The following is a 21,502-nucleotide window of genomic DNA, read 5'->3' as shown; positions in this document are numbered from 1 at the left end:
GATGGTTTCAGCTTTTACAACAGAACACTAGGTTCAGTTTAAATATGGAGAAACTCTTTTGTTATAGACGAATTTTACAAAATCTAACATTATGATTCCTAGATCTATAAAATGGAGAGATATAATCCTTCCAGACGAATGGATGTTAGAAGGAGCAGTAAATCCTAAAAAAGAAGAACCTTATGAACCTCTAACTAAATAGCGAGATAAAAAACCTCACACAACTTCTGGATGGCAGTGTGAGACTTTCTTTTGATAGAAAGTCCACCAATTTGAGATGTTTTGGTGAAGCCTCAACTTCTGAAACTATGATGTAGGAAGACTGCCAAACCTTCCTTCGGTCACAAACTTGCCTTTTGAAAGGCAATATTCAAACATAAAACCTGATTTACAACCAATAATACATCTACCATTTAGGGACCAACCAAGGTATTCTACCTCATACATACCTAGCACTGATGTGATGCCCCTGCCCGATCTGAGCCTAGTTATCCAATTTTGCTAATTCTCAATCTTTATTTTCCCGGATCATAGAGTCTAGCAACATGAAGCTCTAATTGCTGCGGCTTCTAATCTGATCTGACTTTTAACGTCCTGTATAATACTAATGGGAAAAAATAGGAGTGAGTAAAACTTAGTGAGAGAATAAACAAATAACAAGGGGGAATATACAAGGAATTTTATATCATGTTAAATAATTTTAAAAAATACGAATATAAATCTGGCTGGTTAAACCATCAGAAGACGGAATTATAATATTAAACCACTAGGTATCCTTACTAATAATTGTAATACCCGAAATTTTTATATATTTAAAAATGAGTTTTTATTTAAGTTAATTTTAGCTTCATTTTTATTTGGTTTAATTTCAAATGATTCAATATAAATTTTAATATTAGTCAATTAAATGAATTATTTTTCTATACCCAATTAGTTTGAAATCTTAAGAATTAATTAAGTAAATTATTTGAATGGTAGATTATATTTTTTGTTATTCTAATTTTTTTCCAATGTATATGTATATGTATAAATAAAATTATATATATATTGGAAAATTTTAGAAGAAATTGTAAAGGATGTTTTTATAAAATAATTCTAGGGAAATTGGTATTTTAATTGGCTAGTGGTATTAAAATTTAAGTTGAAAAATAATTAGTAAATTGGTTATTTAATTTAATTGTGTGTTAGGACTAAATTAGAAATTTATTTTGGAATAAGGATTAAAAGTATAATTTTATTTTTATGGGGTTCTAATGGAAATTTGTGAGTTTGGTATTTTTATAAATAAATATGTCTGTCAGGGGTATTTATCTAATTGTGTATTTTCAATAATTCTGATTTGGCCCAAATTAATTAGTTAAGGGCTTAATTGAAAGGATAAAGAAAAGTTTAGGGGTTAAATTGGAATTCTGCAGTTGTAAGTAATTAAGAAAGTTGATGGACCAAATTGTAATAAAGAAAAGTTCAGGGGTTAAATGTCGGTATTGAAAGGAATGGAATCGGGGAAGAAGAAGAAAAAGGAAGAGAGATGTCGGGGGAAAGAGGAGCGCGCGGAGGAAGGAGCTGCGGGCCGTCCGTCGAGGCGCGAGCGAGGCAGGCAGCCAGGAGAAAGAAGGCCGAAGCTTCCGGCGTCGGTGGCCGCTGATCTTGGTGCCGATCGACTCCTCTCGGCCTTAGCTTTGTTTTGGCGGCGGCGGTGTCGACAATGGTGGCCGGAAATGAAGGTTCACCATTTCGTGGTGAGCTCCGGCGAGCTATGGACGATCAGAGGGCATATCCCGACTCTCCTAAGCTCAAGCTTCGCAATGGCACCGGTTTCGTGGTGATCGGGCTTCATTTTCAAATCGACGGCCGAGATCGTCCGCAAATCTCTCCAGACGATCGGGTGTCAAATTGGATAATAGGAAGCGGGGATCGTCGTCAGCGCGTCGTTTCGAGTTCAATGGTGAGTTCGGATCGTTGATCGGACTCCGGCGGCTGGAGGCGAGTCGGCCGAGCGACCGAGCGTCTCGATGATCTGTCTGTTCGGCTCGCTCCAACCAAGGCATCGGAGCAGAGCTAGGAGGGCCCAATTCTGTGAGTTAAAGTCATTTAATTATTGCACTATTGCTAAGTCTGAGTTTAATATGCTATTTTAGAAATTTATGCGTAATATGATGATTAGTATCACAATATAAATAATTGCACGTTGTTTTACCCTAAATCTTTAATCTTTATTTCGATATGTGTTGGATGATTTCATTAGACAATGATATTTATTATATGTAATGATTTCGATTTGGGGATGTGGCTTTCGTAAAACATGCCACATTAATGATCATGGATGGGTAATAAGATTTTTATGAGTTCGCCCTGGTCGAGCATGGCTCTCTGGACTGATTTGAGTAAATTGCGGTAATAAGATTATTATGAGTTTTGCCCTGGTCGAGCATGGCTCTCTGGGCTGATTTGAGTGGGATGCCGGAGTAAAGGACCCTAGTCAAGCTTCGCTCTCTGGGCACCGGCTTATTTGAATATTAAGTGATCGGACTGGAGTTAAGGACCCTGGTCGAGCTTCACTCTTTAGACGCCAGTCCTATTGGAATGAGATGCCGGAGTAAAGGTCCCTGGTCGAGCATTGCTCTTTGGGCGCTAGTCTTATTGGATCAAGAGAGCCAAAAGGCTACTAGAATTTGGGGTTAGGATTCTACTAAGCCACTCATCCCGTAAAAGTAAAAATATATTTATTTGTTTATTTATTATGGTATGATTATAATATGAGTTGTATTTACGTGCATGGTTTGATATACTGATTCGAATAATTAATATTTTCTGTGAAGACTGTAATAGTCTCTAGATTATTTGATTTTAGCTCACTCTCGAGACTAACAGTCTCCATTTACTGTTTTTCAGATTCGTGACTGTTAGTCTTCCCGCGACTCTTACTCAGTAACCCGACTTCTTCATCATCATCAGGTGGTGTTTGATTTGGTATGTCAAATTGTAAAAATCTTAGATTCTCCGCAGTAGTATTAGTAGGGATATCAGTGGTAATTTTTTATAGTTTCGGGTCTCGCCTAATTCTTCGGGCATACCGATTTAATTTTGTAAAATTTAATGTTATTGTAAATTGTGTGATTAATAATAGTAAAATTTGAGTTGAGGTTGGTTTGAGTTAGTGAGTGTCAGGCTTACTACGGGATTCGGTGGCCTTACACCTACCCATTACCTAGTGCCGGTCACGGGCCCACGGATGGGGTTGTGTGATAATAATAATAATAATAATAATAATAATAATAATAATAATAATAATAATAATAACAACAACAACAATGATATCAATAATTAGAAGTGTAATGAAACTTGTGCACACTTATAAATGTCTCATACTAATTTCTAACAGCTCTGGGTGCAGCATATGTCTAACCTGGTAGCATCAAAGCTCAAATCCCTGTCATACACAAGCAGACAATACCCCAAAAGATAACTATCCAATATATGCTCCAAAAATATATGTATATTGAGCACTGTCCCAAAAGAGATACTTATCTTATAAATTTTTTTTAAATAAAGAAAAGTCGAATTAGAAAAATGATAATATATATATATATATATATATATATATATATATATATATATGGCAGCTTAAGCTTCCCTTCTTCCTCTCCTTCGTCTCTTTCTTCTTCTTCTTCTTCTCTTTCTTTCTTTTTTTCTTTTTCATCCCATATCCACACTTTGTCCTTTTTCTCTTTATTACATTTTGGCCCTGGTTAAGTTCTATTTAGCCCTATCTTTGTTCTTTCAAATATATCCTTAATCCTTTAAAATTGGATTTAATTTACAATTTTAGAAAAATAAAATTACTATTATAACCTTACTTTTAATTTACAAATTACCTTAATGCCCCAATCGAGACACTTATTTATAAAAATACCAACCAATATATTTTCCACTTAATTCCCATATTAATTTAACTCTATTTTTAGCCCCTATCTCAAATATAAATTTTAATTTAATATTAATACTAAATTAATTTAAATAATCAATTTTAGTAACCCTTTTCAATTAAATCCACTACCATTTGCTGATTAAAAATTTTCGATTTTTCATTATAAATTTCTTATAAAAATAAAATATTTTTATAGCTTTCAAATATAATATTTGATGTATATATTTGAATTGAGGAATTATAGAGTGACATTTACAAAAAGATAATTCACTTTTTATATAAATTACTTAATTAATTAATTGCAATTCAAATTAATTAAATATAGTTTAATAGATCTCTTTTTTTATCTTGCAATAAAAAAATTCTTTTAAAATAAGACTTTCAATAATGATCTTTTATAAATCATCCCATTTAAAATAAAAACTTTGTTACTCTAATCACATAAATTAAATTTTAAAACTTCTCGTTTTATTATCATTATTATTATTATTATTACTATTATTTATTATTATTATTTTTAGTATTATTATTATTATTATTATTATTATTATTATTATTATTATTATTATTATTATTATTATTATTATTATTATTCCTTAGGTACGGGTGTTACAACTTATCTCCATAAAGTAAATTATGGATCCATAATTCCAAGGCTTCTATATAATAGTAGGGAGAAAAACTCTCATGCTTCACCTACAACCTCTGTTATAATTAAAAATCTAAATGAAAACATGCAGAATAAAATCTTTATTTTTAAAAAAGGAGTTTGTTATAGATAAAACATATCTACATAAAGACTTATATTCTAAAGAAAACACAGAAGAAAGGCTATGGTTTTTTAAACATTTTATAAACACAAGATCTAAAATTCAAAATAAAACTTTCAATTTTGTTGTTCAAAACAAAGCAAATATCTTGTTTTTTGATTGGTTTTATATATATACATCAAAAAAATAATATTTCATACTCCTTTAAAACCTTAAATCCTCTTATAAAATCTAAAACCACAGATTGAAAAATAAATGATGGAAAAAGAGACTCTATTCATCCTCTTATGAGATAGATAAATACCTCATTTAAACCAAAGTGTAGAAGCATCACCATATAAAAAGGTAAATCAAGAACATGTAAACTTTAAAAATATTATTTTACAAAATAACTTTAAAAATGCCCATCTGCATACTATTGGAGAACAGTTTAATGGGATAGAACAATCTATACAAAGCACGACTCCTCCTATAGTTAAACAAGCAGATAAAGAACTTAAGAATCCCATTTTTAAACCAAATAAAGTCTCAAAATAAAGTCAAAAGGACATGCAATCTAGGAAACCTGACTTCATTAAAGCCATTAGAGATTAATTGGAAAGAATAGAGTCATATTCTACAGGCCCAGTTGTCCATGACACTCCTCAATGAACCAACCAAAGTAGGATCAATATCTTGAAAGAGATATATTCTACTTTCTATGATTCTCAAGAAGAAGCCTTCAGAATGGATTAACCTTATATCAACAAAATAATCTGGCAAAATAACCAAACACAACCATATATAGGATTAGAAAACAAATCTCTTGTTCTATATCAAACCAAATTCAATGCGACAACCCTATATGAATGGAACCTAGATAGAATGGCAGAATATCAAATTCTAGGGCTCCTTCAACAAATGACTATGGTAGCAAATGCCTATAGAATCCAAAACTAAGCCAACAACCAAGTAATTGTCGAAATTCTGATTTCTAGATTGTCATGACAGCTCAAGGGTTGGTGGATCATCATATAACCTTGCTAGAACACTTAGATATCTTAAATGCAGTCCAAGTAAATAAAATAGGAGATCTAATCCTAGATGAGCTTGGATAAGTCTTCTAGGATGCTGTAAACACCCTAATTCATACTATTTTTTTCTATTTCATTGGAGATTCTTCTCATCTTAAAGATGAAAATACAGAATTATTATCCAATTTAAGATGTAGAAAACTAAGTGATTTTTAATGGTATAAAACCACTTTCCTCTCTAGCATCATGCTCAGAGAGGATTCGAACGAACTTTTTTAGAAGGAAAATTTTTTAGCAGGACTCCCTACCCTTTGATAGTGTGCATTTTATGCATACTAATTATCATATTTTCTTGGTTATTATTGAGTATTTGTACTTAATTGTGGATCTTAAATGTGATTATTGATTTTTATGTTAGACGGAATGTTTTGATGCAACATGAAGCTAAAAGGATGATATTTGATGAGTTTTCATAAAGATTGATGCTTTGGAGAGTTTTGGATAAAAGGAAGAAAATATGGCAGAAGATCTCTTCAGTTAGAGCGTGCCCACGGCGTTTTCTAGAAATTTGAATTTTGTGGAAAGAAGCTTAAAGTGATATTATTTGCCATGTGGCTTTTTAATTTATTTTTGGGAGTGTTTATTCACTAAAACTCTTTATTACTTAAAGTTTATTTAGGAATGAATGATTCCTATTTAGACACAACTTCTACTATTTCTTATTGGGTGAGTTTTCCTATTTGGGGAATTAGAAGATATATATTAGGAATTTTAGGGTTAAGAAGGAGAGGACTCTCAGACCAATATTTTTCGTTCATTGTTTTAGCTTTCTTTTTTATTTTATTTTCTCTACAACAGTTATGTGTAGCTGAACTCTTTTCTTTCAAACTCAAGGTTAATTAAGGTTTGAATTTATATAAATTGTGAGATTTAATTGTTCTTCATTATTTTCTCAAATTTATTAATATTCATGTATCTTTTATGTCTATTACGAATTCTATTTTTGTTGATTGTGTAAAATGGTCTATTATTCAATTATCAAGATAGTCTACGCCAAATTAGAATATTAAATCCGTAATTATTTAATTATTCTAATGATTAGTGGTAAAATAACATACCCATGTTATGTGGATACATGATCTAGTCTAAATAAATTCATCTTATGTATTTGTTGGCTAGAATTGGGTTACTCTAAATTGCATTGCTATTGGTAAATTAAATCTTAGAAACTTTTCTAGGGTTATTTATTTAATAAGAGAATTAATCAAACAGCTTCCATTGATTAATAAAAAATTAAGGAGAAATTAGGTTGTTAGAGCTTCTAAATAACTATGACCAATTTATTAATGGATTTGGAAATTATATTTGCATCAATAATCAATTTAATGAATTAAACTAAGATTATACCTTGGGTTGGAGTTTTCTCATATTGATTTATTTTCTCAAATTTTATTATTATTTCTAATTGATTTTTAGTTTAATTTGTTCTGATTTCAAATTTAAAATCCCCCTAATTTTATTTGAATTTTGTTAAAGAAATAAATCTTACCAATCTCTCTGGATTCGACTTTATTTGTCACTATTTACAAATTACTTTTATTTAAAGAGTAGGAATTTATTTTTGTTGGATTCGACACCCATCACCCTTTTAGGAGAAAAGGTTAGAAATAAGATAAAAGAAACCTTTGGAACCTAAAGAATCGACTATAATAATATGATATATGGAGAACTTGTAAGCTTCACTCAAAAGAAAGGCCTCAAAATATGTCGAAATCTAAATTTTTAAAAATATTTAAAATAGAAAATGAAGAAGACCAAAAAAGAACTTGAGTCTTTTTGCTAACAATTTGACATAAATGTTAAAACACCCAGTAACAACTATTCTAAAAATTATGATGAAAATAATAAAAAATCCTACAAGAGGTACAAAAAACCAAAATACTATCTTGATAGGAAACAAACAATTTAAGAACGTTATTATAATAAACCATCAAAAAGAAGAACAAAGCAGATAAAACCTTTCGAAAAAACCATAAAACTAAAACTACAAGATATCACTTATTTTAAAACTGGAAAAAAGGGTTATTATGCAAAATACCGAAGGGTCAAAAGACAACTATATGAATTAAACCTTGAAAAAGAAACTTTAGCAAAGATTGAAGCTCTCCTTCTTCAAACTTCTACATTAGAATTTTCTGATGAAGAAATCCAAAATGATGATTGTGTTTCTAGCAGTGAACAAAGTGACACCCAAAACTAAATAAATATTTTGACTAAGGACCAAGAAACAATCCTTGAAGTTATAAAACAAATTTGATAACACTGAAATCTAAAAAGAATAATAGATAAACTGCTAAAATTCTTAGAAGGAAAACAGGAAGCAACCACCTTTGGAATACCTAAACCTAAAACCAGTACTTATGATCTCACAAAAATTCTTAAAAGAAGGAAAACAAATCCAGTGGTATCCATTCAAGGGTTACAGAAAGAGATTGGATAATTAAAAAGTGAAATAAAATAAATAAATAAAAATAAGAAAAAATAGTAAAATCATATAACTTCTTACAAAACAAGATGAATCTTTTAAAAATTCACAAGATGATGAAAGTGAAAAAACTAAAATATAAAAAATACTGAAACTATTCCGAAAGATTTTCTTCGTGTGCTAAAATAAATAACCTCTAGAAAATATTTGATTAAAATCACTTTTATTTTTTCAAAAGATTTCACGATAGACACAATTGCATTATTTGATACAAGAGTATATCTCAACTATATCAAAGAAAGTCGTACTCCAAGATAATTTTTAGAAAAGTAAAAGAAAAATTATCAACAGCGAATAGCTCCAAAATGGATATAAAATATAAAACCGAAACCTACATTGAAAACAGATGTTACAAAATTGAAACCAACTTTGTCATTATTTCCAATATTCATCACAGTATAATTTTTGGGAATATCATTTATAAACTTGATAACTCCCTATTCTGTGCACTATAAAGGTATATAATTCAAAGCCAAAAAAAGAAGAAGATATTTTTCCTTTTCATAGAAATACCACAAACTAGGAATTTCAGCATTCCAAAAGCATGTTCTATTTATGAAAACGAGATTAATTTGCTGATAAAAGGAAAAGAAACTGAGTTATTTCATTTAAAACAAAATATATCCTTTCATAAAATTGAACAACAGCTCCAGAATAACTTGGTGGAAAAGAAAATTTCTGATTTTCAAAAGAAAATTGAGGATAAAATCTGTGTTGATTGACCAAATACTTTTTGGAGTAGAAAACAACATATGGTAGATTTAGCATATGAAATTGATTTTGATGAAGGAAATATCCCTACCAAAGCTAGGCCTATCCAAATGAACAGTGAGTTAGAACAGCACTATAGGGAAGAAATTTGTGAACTGTTGCAAAAAGGCTTGATCTTAAAATCAAGATTACCATGGCCTTGTATAGCTTTTTATGTAAATAAAAAATCAGAAATTGAGAAGGGAACTCCGAGATTAGGGATAAATTATAAACTCTTAAACAAGGCATTCAAATGGATTAGGTATCCTATTCCTAATTAAAAAAAGACCTCCTACAAAAGCTCCACAAGGCTTTTGTATTTTGAAAATTTAACATGAAATCTGGATTCTGGAAAATCCAACTAAAACCTGAAGATAGATATAAAACCGCATTTATAATACTATTCGAATAATTCGAATGGAATGTAATGCCTTTCGATTTAAAAAACGCCTCTTTTGAATTCCAAAGGATAATGAATGATATTTTTTAACCTCATCTAAAATTTGACTTAGTTTATATAGACCATGTTCTAATATTTTCAGAGTTTATAGAATAATACTTTAAATACTTAGAAACCTTCTTCTATATAACAAAGAAGAATGGGCTGGTGGTTTCAAACCTAAAGTGGTCTTATTCCAAACAAGAATAAGGGTCTTCAAATATTATATTACTCAGGGAACTATAACTCCTATAGAGAGATCTCTAGTGTTTGAAATAAGTTTCTCGATAAAATTCTTAATAAAAAATAATTGCAAAGACTTCTAGGGAGTTTAAATTATGTCATAAAATTTTATCCTAATATAAACCTCCTAGCCAAACCTTTGCATGAGAAGCTCAAGAAAACCCCGACACCATAGACAGATGAATGCACTAAAATAGTTCAAAAAATTAAAATCTTAGTTTTAGAAATCCCTTGTCTTTACTTAGTAGATCCTGCTCCAACAAAGATAGTAGAAACATATGCTTTAGATATAGGATATGAGGGAATCTTTAAACAAATTCAGAATGGGCATATGAATACATCATACAATTCACTTCTGGACATTGGAATGATTGCTAGGAATTTTGAGCATAGTCATGTGTTTCCAAAAATTTCAAAGTGATTTACTCAATCAAAACTTTTTTACTCTGCATTAATTATAAACCTGCTAAAAAAATTTACAAAAGGATGTCCAAAATATTACATCAAAACATATTTTTGCCAGGTGGTGAGCTATTCCTTCAACCTTTGATTTTGAAATATAATTGATCAAAGGAGAAAAGAAGTCAGTTCCAGATTTTCTAATTCGAAAATTTCTGCAAAACAGATAAATAGTTTGAAAAAAAAAAGGTTCAAGTTGAACCAAAAAAACCTAAAACCCCAGACACAAAACCCATTTTATTTGCTCAACTAATAACTTCATGGATTGAAGCGATGGCAAAAGAAGAAGGCGTGCAAACCAGTGCCTCCTTCTCCTCACCAAAACAACAACAAAATCAAACATAGCTTGAATACCTTACAAAATAACCAGAGCTTATGCAAGCGTTGTAACATGCGTCAGGTATAACCTCTAGATACAGTATTATTCCAATACTAAAGAAATGAACTTCCCAAAATCTCCTTTCTCAAGAAGATTCTCAAATCATGATTACAACGATTTCTCTAAATATCCAAATTGTTCTTTCTCAATGAAAAAAGAAACATTGTTACGATGGAAGAAGGATTTTTCAATAAAAATCCATCAATAGCAATATTAAATTTTTTTCTAAACGTTGGCAATTTAAACCTTGAATTATTTCAAAACTCTAACTTTACTACGAGGCAATTTTATAACATACCTCCTTGATAAAATTTAAACACTTCATCAATGAAGATACAAAACCTGATCCTGCATGTTCCACTTGTCATATTCTTAAGGTTTTCCACCCTTTGGAATGGGGACAAGATATGTCAAACTCCAAAACCTTCCTTATCTCCTTCCAAAATAAAATCAACTACTGCCTAACTTATAACTATTGGGATTACCAGTAGGTATGGTTTAACACCTTTCTTATCTAAAATAGAAAACAATATCTTTCCTGGCTTTTTTATCTAAACACTAAATTCCCTTTATGATTCACCTCTCAATGGTGGAATTACGTTGATTCAATGTCTGATCTTCTTCTACCAGAAGTAAAAGAGTCATATGACCTTTTCAAAACCCATTATAAATCTCCTAAATTAGAATCCAGGTTAACCCCTTTATTTCTTCAGTTCAAAATTCTTCTTACCCTGGGTAATGCAGTGGGACTATGACTATACCAAAAACTATAGTATAATCACCCTTGTTTGAAAATTCAAGGTAAAATGGTAGGACTCCTTCAATGTCCTAGAGAAAATCCTAAAACCAGTTGTAAAGCAATGGGTTATTAGCAAGGGATGCATGAAGATAGATCATTCCACTTTAGTATTCCTGGTAAAAAAATCTTATGCAAACACTTTACTCACAACAACTAAAATAGAGGAAGAATACTTTACAATAATGTCCCAAATATTGCATAAGAAATCAAAATCCAGTCATTCCAAAGCATCATCATCATTCAAACCAATAATTGTTTTGGAATTTTTCCACCAATTGATAAAACCTTATAAAGTATGATATAGTCCAATGGGCTTCTTAAACTTTGTAAAATCTTATACGGCCCAACCGGCCCATTATAAGACTTATATTAGACTCAAAATCCAAATAGGCCTATAAAGACAGAAAACCGAGCAGACCTTTAAAAGAAAAAGAAAAAGTAAAATTATTGTATAGAATCGTTGCATGCTTTCTTAAAACATGTCTTCTGTGATGTTAAAAGACAAGCACCACTCCACTTATGGACTGATATCCACTATCCATAGTACTAAAAGATAAACTCATCTTGATGTGACACTGAGCTGGCATCTACTAGGGACAAACACTCTAGAACAACTATATAAGAAGGAAAACAAAGCAAGAAGAGGCAAAAGTTACTTCGGAGAATTACAAAAAGTAGAGTTTTGCATTCTCTATACTTATTCTTTATAATTTTTGGAAAGAATTTCATTTTTGTTCTTCTTCTAAAAAGCTAAAACATTATACTTCGTTCCAATATCTTTTTCTTTCCTATTACCAAAAGAATTAGGAAACTAAAACCTACATAAGTTTGTTTTATCAATAAAACTTCCAGTTTTGTAGGTTTTCTTATTTTGCTTTTGCTTTAAGTATGCTCTGCACTGGTCTCTGAAATAGAAGATGTTGCGCATTAAAAAATACTTTATTTTTATTTTGTGTTTATGAACATAAACATGGTTTTAAGTTTTAGAATTTTATACTTATCCCTCTTGTAGTAGTAAACGACCTTATCTCCTCTCTGGTATATATATATATATATATATATATATATATATATATAATATTTTATTTATTTTTATTTATTATCTGTCTTTCTTATTTCATCTTATATCTTTTTTCAGCTACCATGACAAATGATACCAAAGAAAAACTAGAATTAAATATTCAACCATTATTGTTTTTAAGAAGGAAAAAACAATATAAAATCAAAGTTATGGTGCCAAAATATGCTTGATTAGAACCTCTAAAAATTTATGAACTGAAAAATCAATTTTAATGAGTGCTAAGGTAAGTTCTTCTTAAAATATATTACTCTGTATGCATATAAGTCTTTACAATATCTTAGCTTAATAAAATAAAATAAAATATTAGTGTATGAATTTTTAATTAAATTTATATATTTTTACAATATATATAAATCTTGATTTTTTTAGCAATATATTAAATTTTTTTATTACTAACTATAAAAATAATTATTATACATTTTATAAGTTATAAATAGATTCAGTGCTAGATGAATTTATTATAATAATAGAAATTTATCATTATTCTAACACTAAAAATATTTATGATGCTAAATTTAAAAAAATTAATATATATTATTTTATTTCTAAATAATAACAAGTCAAATAATTAATTTTTACATGCAACATATATGAATAGAAAAGACCGCTATATATATATGGGTTATTAAGTCTTAGTTCTTCTTTTATTATTTTTAATGTTTTTGAAGTTCTTTTAAGAAATGACTTTAGATAAATTGTATTTTTTGTTAAAATATCTTTTGCTTAATTTAGATGTATATCCTCATACAGGGCCATGCGTCAACAAGGGCCAGCCATGGGCCTTGTGGAGCTCATGGACCCTATGCCGCCTGCAGGTCTATGCCGTTGAGGCACTGAAAATGGCACTTTTTCCCATATTAGAAAGCTGCCAACTTTGGCACACTTTACTAGGCTATATAATGGAAGGCTAAGAAGGTTCCAAGACACCATAACCATATGAATATTGGCAAGAACCACCAAATCCGCGATCTTAGTGTTGGTGGAATCCTAGTAGTAATGTTTGCAAAAATATCGTGTAATTTGGAAGTTTGAGTTGTATGAGCTAAAAGCTAAAAGTTCCTAGCGAGTAGTCACTTAATTTACATTAAATTTCATTTTGATTTAAATAATTTTTTATTTTATTATAGTTATTTAATTTTAAATTGAATAGCAAATTTGTCACTTGTCTGAAATCTGGTGATTTATTTATCAAAAAAATAAATTTAAGTCTCTTAAATCTATAATATAAAATCTCTATTGCTATAAAATAAAATTATTATTCTAAAACATTGAATTTTAATTCTCAAAAATTATTTTTAATGGACTGACATTGCAGACAACTAAGAGAAAAATTGCAGTCTTATACTGTAAGTTCTTTACATCTATCTACATACTCATTATTTTACAATTAGCATTCACATTAATTAATTTAGTGGCTAGACACTCGTTTGATATTTAAAATTCTTGCAGTAAATAGGAATTGATTACTCATCCTCGTATAGACATATGGACATGAAAGAAAAAAAAAAAGATAGTTTAAATACAAACAAATGCAAAAGCATTACTAATTTGGTCGTTGAATACTCTTTCTTTTTTTGTTTCTACTTTTTTATTTTTTATTTTTCTATTATTATTATAAAATTTTTTATTTTGGAAATAATATTTTGGTAAAAATAAATAAATAAATAAGATAATTAAGCTGGAGAAAGGAAACATTATTGTAATAACAAATAAATAAAGATTAGAAGAGAAGAAAAGAAAAGAAAAAAAAGAGATAAAATTTATTATCAAAAGTCTATAAGATTTTTGAGTTTGGTTTTGAATTAGGTTAATAATTTGGTTAAACAAAGATATATAAATCTTAATATAAAGTTAAGTAACCATTGGTATAATTATGCATTGCACTAAACATGTAATATTGTACCATTTGATCAAAGTAAAACTATCAAATGTACTATTTTATCAAATTGTGCCCAACATCTTTCGGTTAACCTAATTTGTCAGGTAAAACTAAAAGTTCCTCATATCAACTTATATAAAAATAGTTTCGGCCTTATAAAGTATGAACTTTGACAGAAATATAAACGAAAAATACAAGTGAACTGTTTCACAAAGTATTAGCAAAAGCATGACTATTTCAAAACCAAAAAAGAGTTCATGTTAACTTTGACAACATTTATGATTAGATTTCTCCATGCTTGATTGCTTTATATCTCTGGCCGCCTATAAACTGTTGCTATTAATGACCTCCTTGCCTTTCCATTGAAGTCTTCTGGGCTTATAGTCTAAGTATGGGTCTGAACTTGGTACACCAGACTGTTTTTCTGAAGTTTGTTGCAATCGACAATTACAAAAAAAAAACAAAAAAAAACTACTCAAGACTTAAAATAGTGTGCCAAAGTCTTTTGTGGAGTAAACAGATTCGACTATATTTTATACTTACATAGCTCTGTGTGATGAACCAATCTGCAGTTTGGATTTTAATTAACATTTTAGGACACTTTTCCATGTGCCAGTTCAGAGAGATTTGCCTCTGGAACATTTTGCTGCCTACCTGGTGGATTGCTTGAACTTGTCAGTCCTGAAGTTTTGTTTTGGAGTTCTTACAAACACATGCACATCAATTTGTGTTGGAGTCCTTGCAGACACAGGCACATCAATTTTGGATATGGTTTTTCTTCTAAGCAATCTACCTTACTCTTGATTGGTCTTATTTTGGGAGTTTTGCACTTCAGGACTTGCCAAGTCATTAAAATTTGGCAATGCTTGTGAAGAAGCTTTTTGCCTAACGGTCACATTTCCACTTCCCCTTTTCTTGAAACTAGTTGTTCCTGTCAACAATAAAATATTGAACAATTATTCAACAAGACCACAGAACAAGTTTACAAATCCATTGGTTATAATTAATACATACTTTTGGCTTTTAATTAGTGGTTCTTTGTGAAGTCTCTAGTAAACTTAGTTGCAGCTGCATCTATTGGTTGTTGATTTCTAGAACTTAAAGGGATTGGGTATGTACATGGAGAAAGGGGTAGTTTGCCCCCTTACTTGGGTAAAGGGATCAAATAAACCCAATCTCAACTTTTCTAATAAATACGCCTACAACTTTCCTTAAAAGGCAATTTAATCTAAATTTAGCCAAGTTATGAGTGCCTATAACAAACTGTTTTTTAACCTTAATTACATAAAATAAAATTCAAATAAATAAATTTCTAGAACTAAAACAGAATAATAAAAATTTAGAGGAGTGAAATTTTTAAAAACAGGCATCCCATATGTAACATCCATGCATAAAGAACAAATAATAATAATAATAATAATAATAATTGTGAGGATGAAGATTATAAAACTAAAAGTTTCAAATTTAATGTATGTGATTAGAGTAAAGAATTTTAATTTAAAATTTGATGATTTATAAGAGATTATTATTGAGACCTTAATTTTTCAAACGCATTTTTAAATGCTAGAGAAAAATAAAAGGACATATTAAAATATATTTAATTAGTATGATTTTATAATTTCATTTATATAGTTTAAGGATGATTATCTTTAGATGAATTGCATTTTTGGAAGCTATAAAAATACTTTTCTTGAAGATTTTAGTTGGGGAATGATAAAAATAATTAATTAGCTAAATGGTATTGAATTTAATTGAAAATAGTTAATAAATTAATTAATTGAATTAATTATGTGTTAGGATTAAGTTGATATTTATTTATGAGAAATGGGCTAAAATTAAAGTTTGATTTAATATGGAATTCAAGTGGAATGATATTCCTGTAGGTATTTTTATAACTAATTATGTTGATAGAGGTATTCTAGTAATTCTACTCTTAAAGACAGGGCTAAATAAGTAATTTTATATTATAATAATTTTAATTTGGCTAAAAAGTAAGAGTTTGGGGCTTGATTTAGACAGCAATTATAAGCTTGAGGGTCTAGTGGAAATGTTTTCAGGGGTAATGGTTATCAAGAGGGGATAAAGGAAGAAGAAGAAGAAGAAGAAGAAGGAGAGAGGGAGCTCATGACTGCCATTAATGGCACATGAGGGAGGAGGTGGACCAAGGAGCGGTGAGGCTGGCTGGAGGAAGAGTTGTCGCCGCCAAATGCAGCAGCAGCAACTGTCAACATTGCAGGTCGGCGGAAAATGGCAAAGAAGATAATAGTTCCTTGACGCCATTCATGGTGATTACTACGACCATTGACGACGATTTTGGTCTTAAAAGAACCAGCAACGTCTGGGATACCATTTCCGCCCAACACTGTTTCTCGAGGCTGCCGGAAACGAGATATTCGACGAGGGGAAGCAAATACGGACAGCTTGGGTTTTTGGATTTTTCGGCCAACTCCAACAATGTCGGGCTTATTAGAGACAGGGATGAGTTCTTCTCATCATAAGGTTTCAAACATGACCAACCTCATTATGATCGGACTACGATAGAAATTTGACAACCAAGATTGTGTAGGTAGTTTATGAGGGATCGTTGATTTGATCAAAGGATTGGACATCATATGTGTGATCTGCGTGGTTACACGAGTCTGTTGATGTAATTTGATCGTTGATCCGACTACGGCGATGATGGCGAGTCGCCTGGCGCTATAGATGTTTAGGTAGAATGTCTGATCTTTTAATTTTAGCCTTCTAATTCAATTCCAGTAGCCTTAATTAGGAACAAAAATTAGGTAATCAGTATTTGTTAAAGATTGGAAGGTTAAACTATATATTGAGGAATTAATATGTTAGTAACATTGTTAATAAAAAATATAGTATTACTAATTGAAGAAAAATGGGTTAGTATATGTATAAATATATCTTTGAGGAATTTAAATTTGTATTATTAAAATTTAGTAAAGTTGAACTTGGATAGTTAAAGCTTATAAAATATTATTATAGAGAAGATAATTAGTAAAACATAAAACTTTAGCTAGAAATTGCAGTAATTAATTGAGATTTTAACTAAGTGATTTATTTAAAATTAAAGTTTGATTGTGTTATTAGTAAATAGTTGATAAATAATACAAGAATACTATAATCAGGATTTTAACACTTGTGAGAAATGAATGACATGAAATCACCTAGGTTGATAGAAAAATAGAAGAAACATATTAATGCCCTAGTGATTAATAATATTATAAGGTTAAATACTCAATCAATTATAGTTATTAATAATAAAGTATTATTGTCAAATAGAAATAAATGGATTTTTATAATCACTAATCTTAATTTCCAAATTAATTGGAAGTGAATGTCATAAATGAATTTCATATAATGGAGGAATATCTAGACTGTGGTACAATAGTTATTAGACAGCTAGGAATGGTTAATTGCATTGTTCTTTGGATGATGAGTGAATTAAATGGAAACTTTGGAGGCACAGGATGGCATTTCTTGTGTCGTGTGTTTCTTGCAGGCTGTGGATCTGTTTTATGGAAGGAATTAGTTGATTTTATTGGAGAGATGTTGCTGAATTCTCAATAGAATTAATTAATTAAAATAGAAAGTGAAAAAATAGAATTGTGTTAAAATAAGATTGGAATTAGAATTAGACTTTAGATATTAAATATTAGACATTTGTTAAAAATTATTAAAAAAGAACGTTTATGATTATTTTTAAAGTACATTTATGTGTGAATTATAGGATTGTGCGTTCGAGTAATTGTTCAGAAAAAATTAGTAAAATTAAATGAATAGTATAGTTCGTCGAGTCCTCTATACTAGGTGAGTGGATAAACCTATAACATTTTACTTTTTAGTAATATATTATTTCTATTTATATTATTATGAATTGTTGAAATATTTCTAACTGAAATTTAGTTATTTTAAATGCATTTTAGAATCTCGTTATTCTCTAGAGCAATTAGAAATAGAGAATGGTAGTTTTAGTTTTTATCTTATACATGACTATAATTTTATATGGCTGGATAAATAAGTATACACTTATTTATATGATCTATGAGATCACATCTTAGACGTCGGGTGTTATTAGGATGGTGTCTTTAGGACAACGCTTAGTATACGCATTGTCTTTGGGACATATGCTAGGTGATATCTTTTGGTGGCTATTTGTCTTCTTGCGTATGACTAGTGTTGTACTTTGGAATCTTCATTAGTGAGACGTTTGAGTGCCCAAAGTTGTTAGGGATCAGTAGAGTACATTTATGATTGTACAATACAATTTATTAATTTATATTTGTTTATTTATTCATTATATTTATGATTTCATAACTGAAAGCTAGATCTATTGTTTATATTTTTTCTGATTGAGAACATAGATTATATTTCATACAGTTTGCGATACAATCAACAAAGTGACTATCAATTTATCTAGTTTATTAAATTTATTTGTCCAGCTAAATTTGTTTAGTTAAATATTTATGTTCATAATATTAGTAGCATTTTTTCTCCCACAAGTATTCAAGGATTACATCATATTATAGAAATTTTAATTAAATCCTTGTTTGTTCCATTGTTATTTATTTATCTTTTCACTAAATGTTACTTACTCATTTTTTTCACCCACCAATGTTGTAATACCCGTACCTAAGGAACCATCGTACTAATAAAAAAAATGATAACAATGAGTGTGATGATGATGATTTCAAACTAGAAGTTAAAAAATTTATTAAATTATGTGAGATTAAAGTAACAAATTGTATTTTGAAAACTCTAGATGAAATATAAAGAATCATTATTGAGTTTTAAATTTAAAGAGGATTTTTAATGCTAGATAAAAATAAAGGAATCTATTAAACTATATCTAATTAATTTGATTTTCAAGTAATTAATTAAGTGAGTTCTACAAAAGGGTAAATTACTTTTTACAAATATCACACTCTATAATTCTTCAGTATGAATATATGAATTAAATATTATATTTAGAAACTATAAAAAAAATTTAAAAGGATTTATTGGGGAATGTCAAATTTTAATTAGTAAATGGTATTAGATTTAATTGAGAAATAGTCAGCAAATTAATTATTTGAGTTAATTAAGTGTTAGGATTAATTTGATAATTGCTTATAAGATAGGGGCTAAAAATATAATTGAATTAATATGAGGTTTAAGTTGACAGCATTTTTGTAATGAATATGTTGATAGGGACATCAGAGTAATTCTTAATTTAAAAGTGAGGTCAAAATAGTAATCTTGTATTTTTCCAATTTGTAATTTAGCTCAAAAATAAAGGATTAGGGATTAAATCGAAAGGATAATATCAAGTTTGAGGGTTTTGGTTGATATTTCTAGGGAATAGTGGTTGATAAGTAAAATTGAAAGATTTAATGTTGTTATTGTAATAAAGAAAGGAAAAAAAAAAGGGAAAGATGAAGGAGATGAAGGAGACGAAGGAGAGGGAGGAGGAGCTTAGAAGCAGCCTTCAATGGCAGTTAAGGAATGAGTCTTGTCTGAGGTGTCATGGTTGTGACCGGTGATGGAGCAGATGCCGGTGAGTGTAGTAGCAGTGGTAGTAGCAGCTTCAACGGCGTTAGGAGGCAAAGAACGACAAGAATAGGCAACAATGCTTCTTGACATCGTTCATAGAGTTTTCGACGACCATTGGTTGCATTCTTGGGCTTAAAATGCTCAGCAACTCTTCGGCTTTTATTTCTGCCTATCATCCCCCTTTTAAGGCTGCTAGAATATCGAGATTCGGTAAGAGAAGATCATGTAAGGCAGTTTGATTTTTCTCATTTTCCGGCCAATCCGTCATGCTTCAGGTGATCAGAGGATATATTCAGAGCCTACTCATCGCAAGCTTTCTAATAGCACCAATTTTACTTCGATCGAATTCCGTTAGAAAATCAACGGTTAAAAACTATCTATGATGTTTTCGGATGATCGGTAGCTGGACCGGAGAAGTAGAAGCTAAATTATTCTCTACACATTATTTCGAGTCTATAGACGCGCTCGGATTGTCGATCGGTCTCCAGTGGTCAGATGCGAGTCGACTGGTTATCAAGCATCTAGGATTGTGCGCTAGAATAGTAGTCTAGATGAAATTAGCAGAGAGCTTTAGTGAAGGTGTAGTTGGTCAAGTCCTGCATACCACGTGAGTGGATAAACTTATTGAATTGTAGTTTTCTTTAATATTTATATATATATATATATACACACCAATGGGATGGGGGTGTCAGTAACAAGTTTTTGATGTGTAGGATCCTCAGAAGAGGCAAGCATAGAGTATACACTTATTACTTGATATGAAATTTAATAAGTTTTTAATGTGCAGGATCCTGAGACGAGGTAAGTACAGAGCATTCACTTGTTATAAAATATGCACAATGAGTAGAAGGAAACAACAAGTTCTTATTAATAAATATACAAATTTTAAAATGAAAGCTTTAAGCAAAGAAATATAGCTTACAAGAGTAGTAGAATACAAGAGGAAGGTTTTCTCTCTGTCTCACTATCACTCTCTTTTCACTATATTTCTAATGGTAGAACTTGACGAATACAAGACTTTCTTATGATTTTTCAGTCTGCCCTCTTCTTCGATAACTCCTCTATTTATAGAGATCTTCAGCATTTAGCTTCAATAATTCTTTCTTTGGATGTTTTTGGTACATAATTTTTTTGAAATGGAGCAAAAATTGTCTGCCATGCTTCAGAACAATGGAAGCATGACAATTTCTGCTCCATTTCAAAAAAATTATGGAGCCCCTTACTCCATTACCAAAAGCATCCAAAGAAAGAATTATTGAAGCTAAAGGCTGAATATCTCTATAAATAGAGGAGTTATCAAAGAAGAGGGCAGACTGAAAAATCACAAGAAAGTCTTGTATTGTTCAAGTTCTACCATTAAAAATATAGTGAAAAGAGAGTGATAGTGAGAGAGAGAGAAAACCCTTCCTCTTGTATTGTACTATTCTTGTAAGTTATATTTTTTTGTTTAAAGCTATCATTATAAAGCTTTCATTTTAAAGTTTGTATATTTATTAATAAGAACTTACTATTTCCTTCTACTCGTTGTGCATATTTTATAACAAGTGTATGCTCTGTGCTTGTCTCGTCTGAGGATCCTTCACATAAAAAACTTGTTAAATTTCATATCAAGTAATAAGTATATGCTATGTACTTGTCTCTTCTAAGGATCCTGCACATCAAAAACTTGTTACTGA

The sequence above is a fragment of the Ricinus communis genome, chromosome 7 (genome assembly GCF_019578655.1).
Source record: "Ricinus communis isolate WT05 ecotype wild-type chromosome 7, ASM1957865v1, whole genome shotgun sequence".
Lineage (NCBI taxonomy): Eukaryota > Viridiplantae > Streptophyta > Magnoliopsida > Malpighiales > Euphorbiaceae > Ricinus > Ricinus communis.
Note: the sequence above shows the minus strand (reverse complement) of the source record.